Source organism: Crinia signifera, chromosome 3 (genome assembly GCF_055691185.1).
Source record: "Crinia signifera chromosome 3, ASM5569118v1, whole genome shotgun sequence".
In the NCBI taxonomy this organism is placed as follows: Eukaryota; Metazoa; Chordata; class Amphibia; order Anura; family Myobatrachidae; genus Crinia; species Crinia signifera.
In genome coordinates, this window is record NC_139219.1 from 263,206,466 (window position 1) to 263,216,630 (window position 10,165).

Sequence of the window (10,165 nt, forward strand, 5' to 3'; positions counted from 1 at the left end):
TCTGAAGATATGGTCTCCAGGACTGGACACAGTTTTCCAGATGAGGCCGTACCAATGACCTATAAAGTGGCATTATTAAGTCTTAAGTATTAAGTCTGCTACTGATTCCTCTCCCTATGCAACCAAGCATCTGACTAGCCTTCCTCATTGCTTTGTTACATTGCCTCCCTGCCTTTAAGTCACTTGAAATAGTGACTCCTAGATCTCTTTCCTCCTCAGTAGTTTCCATTATAGTACCCTTGATACTATATTGAGCCTTTGGGTTTTTGAGTCCCAAGTGTATAATTTTGCATTTTTTTTACATTAAACTGTAGTTGCCATGCTCTTGACCAATTCTCAAGTTTACTTAGATCATCAGTAAATATCATTTGCAATGTCACTAACAAAGATATTAAAGAGCACTGGTCCAAGTACAGATCCCTGGGATACTCCACTGGTAACATGTCCATCCATAGAATGCACTCCATTTACTACAACTGTCTGTTTCCTATACTGCAACCAGGTTCTTATCCATTTCATTGTTTTATAATCCAATCCCACACTTTCAAGTTTATTTAGCAGCCTGCGATGTGGGACAGTGTCAAATGCCTTACTAAAGTCTAGATATGCCACATCTACAGCCCCCCCTTCATCTAGTATTTTGGTTACGGAGTCAAAAAAGTCAACAAGACTTGTTTGGCATGATCTCCCTGCATGCAATTTTGGATCCTGTAAATTGTTTAATTTAAGATATTCCACTATTATTTCTTTTAATAGTGTTTCCATTAATTTTCCTACTACTAATGTAAGGCTCACTGGTCTGTAGTTACTTGCTTCTTCTTTGCTTCCGCTTTTGTGCAGTGGAACTACATTTGCTTTTCTCCAGTCCTCTGGAACTGCACCTGTATCTAGTGACTGGTTGAATAAATCTGTTAATGGCGCTACCAACACATCTTTTAGTTCTTTTAGTATCCTTGGATGCACTCCGTCTGGCCCCATTGATTTATCCACTTTCAGTCTTGAAAGTTCTGTTAGGACTTTCTCCCTAGTAAATGTACTCCCATCTACCTTATTTTTATGAATGTCTTTGCAACTTAACTGTGGTCCCTTCCCTTCTCCTTCTATAGTGAATACAGAGCAAAAGTAATTATTTAGATGATCTGCAATTGCCTTGTCTCCCTCCACCAAATTCTCAGTGTCTGTCCGCAGTCTTATTATTCCTCCATTTTATTTTCTCCTTTCACTTACATATATACTTTTTTATTATTATTATTTTTTATTAAGGATTGAGCATCAAAACAGTACAATCAACAATACATATTTGTAATTGTTATAGCATAGGAATATCATATCAACTGAAATACAATAAAGTATATTGTTATCAAACGTGGTCTCTTTATTATGCAACCACATGGTCGGTATATAGATGAGCATATTCTAGGAAATTCACTATGTTTTATGCTCTATTGACCTTAGAGGAGATCGATGGGTGCGTCTCCCAAAAGATTTCTTGTTTCGTACCACTGTGTGGATCTAAAACATTTGTCAATTTGTGCTTTGAGGTCACTTGATAAGGAGTCAATAAAACCCTCCCATATTCAAAATAAATCCTCTGTGCGTTCCTCCCTCTGGAGTGATGCTTCCACCCACTCCATGTGGAAGACATGAAAGAGTTTAGCCCTAAACAGCTGGATGGACGGGGGGTCCGCATGGATCCACTGGTGTAGAATACATTTGCGGGCTACTGCTGAGATGATGAACATCATTATTTTGCTGTCAGGTAGTATTGGTGTGTTAGGGGGGAATGCTCCCAACAAGGCCCATTCCGCCGTCAGAGGAAGGCTGTTAAGTAGGTAAGTCACGGAGAATCCCTGCACCTGTTTCCAGAAACGGTATATGAGGAGACAGTCCCACATGCAATGTTTAAATGTTGCGCCCGGGCGTCCGCACTTTGGATATGAGTCGGTCTCAGAAATACCTATAGCATGGCGTCTATGTGGGGAGAGATAGCCGTTGTGATATATATATATATATATATATATATATATATAAGTAATTTCCCTATAAATGGAAGAGGCCAATGTCCTCCAGGAATAGTGAAATGAACGCAGTAAGTGTGTTATTGAATATTGTGGAAAAATTTGTATCCACGTGGACATGCCTGTTTGGACGGTGTCTAGAGCAATAGGGGTATGTAGCATCTGATAATAAGTTGAAATGGCTCTTTTTCCGATAGTTGGTCTAAACAGTAACGTATCTAGAGGGTTTGACTTGTCTGTTGGTGAGAGATATTTTAAAACTGAGCTTGTATAGTGTTGGGCTTGGTATATAGCTAGAGCCTGCGTTTGGGGTAATGTGTATTACTTACATATATACTTAAAAAAAGTTTTGTTTCCTTTATCTACAGACTGAGCCATTTTCTCCTCAGCTTGTGCCTTGGCATGCCTGATCACTTTCTTTTCTTAGCCTCTTTGCATCTGGCAAGATACACTTCTTTGTCATTTTTATTTTGAGTCTGCTTGTATGTCCTAAAGGCCATCTTTTTTGCTTTTACACTAGTTGATACCTTTTTAGTAAACCACACTGGCTTCCTTTTCCTGGTACTTTTCTTAACCCTTTTGATACAAAGGTCCGTTGCCTTTAGTATTGCACTTTTAAATTTTTTTCCACCTCTCCTGCACTCCTTTCAAGTTCCTCCAATCCGCTAATAAATCACTTAAACATCTCGGTACTTATGAGTTATCTGGGCGCCCGATTTCTAAATCGGGTCGATCGGGCACATCGCATCGCATCGCATCGCATGCGACCATCGGATGCGATGCGATGCGATGACCCGATTTTTCCATAGGAATCAATGTTAAAATGGACTGAGTCCATTTTAACATGGAATTCAATAGGAAAAAGGGGTCCTTTTCATACCCCTACTATCCAAGTGGGCATGGAGTTGGATATAAACCTGTGGCGAGCGTAGCGAGCCACCGAGCCCGAAGCGTGGCGAGCGTAGCGAGCCCCGCGAGGGGACACAGAATACCGTCCCCTCGCGGGGCTCGCTTCGCTCGCCACGCTTCGGGCTCGGTGGCTCGCTACGCTCGCCACAGGTTTATATCCAACTCCATGCCCACTTGGATAGAAGGGGTATGAAAAGGACCCCTTTTTCCCATTGAATTCCATGTTAAAATGGACTCCGTCCATTTTAACATTGATTCCTATGGAAAAATCGGGTCATCGCATCCGATGGTCGCATGCGATGCGATGCGATGCAATATCGCATCGCATCTGATTGTATGCCTTAACTTAAGGCATACAATCAAAAAATCGGGCGCCCAGATAACTCATAAGTACCAACATCTCCCCATTTTTGCAAAGTCAGCCTTCCTAAAATCCAACAGCTTAGTTTTTGTGTGACTGGAGTTGGACCCTGCCTTGATACTAAACCATACTGCTTGATGATCACTGGATCCCAGGTTCTCACCCACATATATGTCCGATATCCTGTTACCATTTGTGAGTATTAAATCTAATATTGAGTCTTTGCGAGTAGGTTCCCTCACCAATTGCTTGAGAGATGCTCCCTGTAGGGAATTTAGAAATTTGCCACTTGTAGATGATCTTGCAAAAGACTCCTCCCAATTCACATCAGGTAGATTAAAGTCTCACTTAGTACTGTAGATGCACCCTTTAGTTTTACCCGTCAGTATGTCCCCCTTAAGCAGCCTCCATTAAGTTAGGCAGCCTGTTATTTCCCCCATTAGTTTATCCCCCATTAATTATATTTTATCACTGCAGCCCTCATAGCTTTCCCATCTCTGCAGACAGCACGGACACATACAGGTCTTGCGAGAATCCGACAGCGGGAAGATGTCGTTTGGCCTCATTTTTTACCCGGATTATTGGCGGGACGGAAGCGAGCCACTTGGAAACGCCTCAGATCATATAAGCTCGGATGCATCAGATCTCTAGGATCTGAACATGCTCATCCCCTGTATTTATGTATAGGGAAGCCAACCCCAGGATAACAGAAAAAAAGCCTTGGCCACTTTACATATTTATTTACATATGCACTCATCATGCATGTTATGAAGTTTCTCCACCTATATCCACCTTATAGCACCATACACACTAGACAACCAGCAGCACCACCAATATCTTTAATGATATCGGCGGTGGCTGTAAGTGAACGATATACATGGATATTCAATTTTCTCCAGATTTTTCGGCTTATGAACATACATATTCAATTGCGGATGAATTCAGCCAATCAGCGTCTGGCAAGTCTTTTCAAAGTCATTAGCGCTTCCCGCCGCCACGCTAGTAGGAGACGGACGGAGTCAAAGTAAGCTGCCGCTACAGCGGCCACACCAGTCCCCGGAACCCCGCTGCCTGTCACCGGACCTCCGCTGGCTGTCCCCGGACCTGACAGTGCCCCCCCCCTCCAGCGCCCGGTGCGCGTGACCCCCCTTCCCCCCTAGTTACGGCCCTGCTTTAACGATATTAAGCATACACGCTGAACAATGTTTTGAAAGATATCGCTTAAGCTCCCAACACATCAAGCAATATGATCACTAAGCAATATATTGCTGAGTGCCTCATTTTTATCAGTGACCAGAGATGTTCACTCATAAAAGCGAGACTCTCTGCTGGGTGAAGCCGCTGGAGCATGCTCCCGGCGACAGTCGTCCCTTACATACGGGGATATGGTCACTCAGCAACCATATCTCCGGTGATTATGGCTGAATCGCCCCGTGCCCCGTGTGTACGAGGCTTTAGAAGGGCTAAAATGAGCAATATCATTTAAAAAGTAATCTAGTGTGAATGGTCATTATGTTGCAGCACTGAGGAAGATTGGGGTTATTCTAGTTCACTCTTTCTGACAAAATCCTTCTTAGATGGATACAACCAGGGCTATTTTTCAGCAGGCTCCAGCAGAAACTGAGGCCATTATTCTAGTTCAATCTTTCTGACAAAATATTTCTTAGATGGACAAAACCATGTGCACTGCAGGTGAGGCAGGTGTAAAACCCCACCCAAATCTAATTATCTCCGCACAAGTAACACCTGCCTCACCTGCAGTGCACATGGTTTTGCCCATCTAAGAAATATTTTGTCAGAAAGAGTGAACTAGAATAAGGGCCTCAGTTCCTGCTGGAGCCTGCTAAAAAATAGCCCTGGATACAACCATGTGCACTGCAGGTGGGGCAGATGTAACATGTGCAGAGAGAATTAGATTTGGGTGGGGTTTTACTTCAAAGTGAGATCTATATTGCAGTGTAAGAATAAAGTATTTACCCAGCACAGATACAAAATAACTCACCCAAATCTAATTCTCTCTGCACATGTTACATCTGCCCCCCTGCAGTGCACATGGTTTTGTCCATCTAATACCCCTTTCAGACAGAAAAAAAGACCCGGGAATTTCCAGGCTCTTGCCGTGTCGACCCGGGTTTTTCTTCTGTCTGAAAGGGTCAACACGGGTCTAAAGTTCCGAGACTTCGACCCAGGTATTTACCTGGGTTTTTCCCGTGTCAGACACGTGTTTGCGGCTGTGTGAAAGGGTCCGACCCGTGTTTTTCTCCCGACTATTGAAAAATCATGCTGACTGGCTGTGCAGGATGGCACTGCGCGATTAGCTGATCTTTTCAGCTTCCCTGATTAGCTGAGCGGGCGTGGCAGTGGCGTGCAGCGCAGCACTAAATGGCCATGGCGCATTGGAAAGATGAGGAGATCCGTGAGCTGCTCAATGTCAGAGGGGAGGAAGAAATCAGCAAAACACACAGAGCACTCATGACCTCCAGGTTCTGCAACTTGTCAGCCATGTTTAATGCAATGCAGTGAGCAGACACCTCCCACTTTTCATGATCTCCTCTCTGTGAGCCTTTAAAACTGTCCTTTTCTTATGACACACAGAGTTTTGCAGGAAAAATCCGGCTTCTGTGTGAAAGGGGTCGACACGGGAAATACCCGGGTTTTTGCTCCTGTGTGAAAGGGGGTCAGCACCTTGCTGCCTAGTTCTACCCGGGTTTTTGTATCCAGGAAATACCTGTTTTTTTGGGATTTTTCTGTCTGAAAGGGGTATAAGAAGGATTATGTCAGAAAGAGTGAACTAGAATAAGGCCCATTGTTACAAATTATTTGCATTTAACAATTTCAACAGATACGCGTAACTTTGATGAGTTTGCCTGGTGTGAAGCAGAGAATATTATGTACTTTTACTTTTCATTTGCTGTCTACTACACAGAGCTGGAATTAAACCACTTTTATTCAAATAAATGTAAAACCTGCCCACCTACTTCTGTGACATCACAAGTTGGACAGAAGTTAGCAGGTTTTAGAAAAAGTTGGCTGGTTGGCTGGTCTGATGAAAGAAGTTGGTTATGTGTGTGGGGTAGTGTTTTAGTTGGACCAGTTGGATGGTTGGGGAAAAGTTGGTCTGGAGTATGGCCAGCTTTACATACATTTGCACAGACTGGGAAAATAATTAGATGGCAAGTGATTTAAGTATGGATGTGCGATAGGATAGCGGATTGTGAATATTTTGCAATTCATTTGCAGATCTACACAAGGCGGCTTTTTACTCTGTCTGGGTGGCGGCTAACCACCTGCATTCATCTGCAAATTTCCAGATAAGCGATCTCATCAGGCCCAAGAACAGAAATCAAGATGAATGCTTGCAATGAAAATAAGGATGGAGGGCCCTATTATTATTTATTAACAGTTTCTTATATAGCGCAGCAAATTCCATTGCACTTTACAATTGGAAACAGATATAAAACAAAATGAGTAGATACAGCTCTCAAACTGTATATGAAAGCTTACATAAGTACTAATACGCCTGTCACACCAGAAAATGCAAGGAATTACCCAGAGAATTTGGTCCTGGGATCATGACAGTTCACTCGCAGGTTAGCCCCTTGCAGACCAGCCTATCTTCCCAGGTCGACCCAGGTCTAGTGCTGGTGTGAATGGGTCCCGGGCCAAAAATTCCAGGACTTTGTCTAGGAATTTTAACCCTGCTAACTTTATCGCGGGAGGGGGGGTCTCGGGGGTCCCGCGAATTGCAGGGGGGTCACGGGAGTCCCGCGAATCACGGGAGGGTGGGGTCGCGCGGGGGGGGGGGGTGCGGGAGTAATGGTGGATGGTGGCTGTGGAGTAATGGTGGATGGTGGGCGTGTACTGTAGCCCTGGCTGGGCGGGGGGAGGTGATGTCAAGGGGGTGGAACGTTATACACATGAAAACGTTATACACATAAAACACTGGTCTTTTCCCTAGGGGGGGGGGGGCGGGTTTGTATATGCCGCTGGGCGGGAACGTTAGCTACACAGGGGATGCGTGACAGATCTAGCTAAATATATAAGACATTTAGAAAGCTGTCATATTCTGCTCATTCTTTTTTCCGATATCATAGCTGCTCGTGCCCATTCCTATTCAACAGATTGTATACGTATTTGGTGGCCGCCAAATACATTTTGGGGGTTATTCTGGTTGATTTGCAAGGCTGTGAATTCGCACACAAGGTTGCTTGCGTGCACCTGGCGAACAATCTGTTCGCCATGGCTGCATGCAACAAGCCCATGTACATGCGCAGAAATGCGCATGCGCATAGAAGAAACATTGGTCCCTGTGTGAACAAGCGGCACTTGCGATCGGACCCGAATAAGCAGGGCTCTGAAAGGAGTCCATCCCTGCGATATGCTGAGCCGGGCACCTCGCCAACCACGCTGACCACACTGCCCCGGTGGCAGTGAGGTCCGTAGCCCATAGGCTTCAATGGACTACCGCCGTCTCAGAATGGCGGTAGCCCGGGGATGCGAAGCGCTGCTGCCCGATGTTAATATATTGCCCAGCTTCGCCTTTCCCATAGAAACCTTACAAGATCACTCCGTGAAGCTAAAATAGCCTATAGATGGGGCTTTCCATTCGCCCTACACTTTTCCCATGAAGGGAAAAAATACATGCTAAAGCACTTAGAAGAGGGCTTATTAACCCTGAAAGGTGCAGGCATCACTATTTGTTCAACAGATCAGACGTCAATCACTCAGCAGCAAGGAAAAAGATCTGATTCTCAACAGCCTCCAAAACAGGACTGGTTGACTAAGTAGACTACAAATCAGAATTAGACTGAAGTTTAATGGATGCTGATCGGAGGTCTAAAAAGACACACTTTTGTGGTTTATAATTTTTTTTTTTTTTTTTTTTTTTTTCTTACAGTATAAAGGGAACATGAATCAAGTTTGATAAGCACTGAAAATGTTTATTTAATTCACTTTGTTACATTTGTTCGGGAATTTTTTTTGATATAGATATGGATATGATTATATGCTTTTAATCTTTCAAGTGTTTTTTTTTTTTTTTTTTTTTCTCTCAGTATAAAGGGAACATGAATCAATTTTTGATAAGCACTGAAAATGTTTATTTAATTCACTTTGTTATAATTGTTATAAAAGGAAGATAAACTAACTTGTTATGCACCGAAAGGGTTTATATAGCCCACACTAATACACTTGTTCATGTGCCTTTAGGGGTACAGATCTAGATGTGATTATATGTCTACAACTTTATATGAGTTTTTTTTTTTTTTTTTCTTCTCTCCTTTCAGTATAATGGGAACATGAATTAATTTTTGATAAGCACTGAAAATGTTTATTTAATTCACTTTGTTATAATTGTTATAAAAGGAAGATAAACTAACTTGTTATGCACCGAAAGGGTTTATTTAGCCCACACTAATACACTTGTTCATGTGCCTTTAGGGGTACAGATTTAGATGTGATTATATGTCTACAACTTTATATGAGTTTTTTTTTTTTTTTTTTTTTTTTTTTTTTTTTCTCCTTTCAGTATAATGGGAACATGAATCAATTTTTGATAAGCACTGAAAATGTTTATTTAATTCACTTTGTTATAATTGTTATAAAAGGAAGATAAACTAACTTGTTATGCACTGAAAGGGTTTATTTAGCCCACACTAATACACTTGTTTATGTTTTTATACTTGCTAGAGAATTTATAGAGGTACATATTGAGGCTTGATTATAAGTCTATTTTTATGTAAGAAGCTCTACTCTCTTCTCAGTTACCCCCAACTCCACCTGTATTCCCCCACCCGTTTTAGTCTTTCTTATTAATTAGGTAGATTGTTTATGGGGCCAGACAACGCCTCTTTGATCACGTAAGAGAAGGATTAATCTCCCTTTGACATGATGAATAGATATTCTGATATGTTTACTACTATTTTAGTGATGAGTCTGGGGGAAGAGGGGAGAGGGGAGGGGGGAAGGGAAGGAAGGTTAATATAACAGAATATGGGAATATAACCCCCTCCTTTTTTTTTTTTTTTTTTTTTTTTTCTCTCTCTCTCCTTTTTTTAGTTAAGATATCAACCCTGGTTTTTGTATATTATTTACCACATTTCAATATTCTATGTAAATATCCTCTGTATAACAATAGGGCATAGTAGATACTCTTGTTTGATAGCTTGTTTAACTTGATCTCTCTTTTTTTCGTCTTGTTGTTTTTCCTCCCCTCCATATTTTTTTTTTTTTTCTTACAGTATAAAGGGAACATGAATCAAGTTTGATAAGCACTGAAAATGTTTATTTAATTCACTTTGTTACATTTGTTCGGGAATTTTTTTTGATATAGATATGGATATGATTATATGCTTTTAATCTTTCAAGTGTTTTTTTTTTTCTCTCAGTATAAAGGGAACATGAATCAATTTTTGATAAGCACTGAAAATGTTTATTTAATTCACTTTGTTATAAAAGGAAGATAAACTAACTTGTTATGCACTGAAAGGGTTTATTTAGCCCACACTAATACACTTGTTTATGTTTTTATACTTGCTAGAGAATTTATAGAGGTACATATTGAGGCTTGATTATAAGTCTATTTTTATGTAAGAAGCTCTACTCTCTTCTCAGTTACCCCCAACTCCACCTGTATTCCCCCACCCGTTTTAGTCTTTCTTATTAATTAGGTAGATTGTTTATGGGGCCAGACAACGCCTCTTTGATCACGTAAGAGAAGGATTAATCTCCCTTTGACATGATGAATAGATATTCTGATATGTTTACTACTATTTTAGTGATGAGTCTGGGGGAAGAGGGGAGAGGGGAGGGGGGAAGGGAAGGAAGGTTAATATAACAGAATATGGGAATATAACCCCCTCCTTTTTTTTTTTTTTTT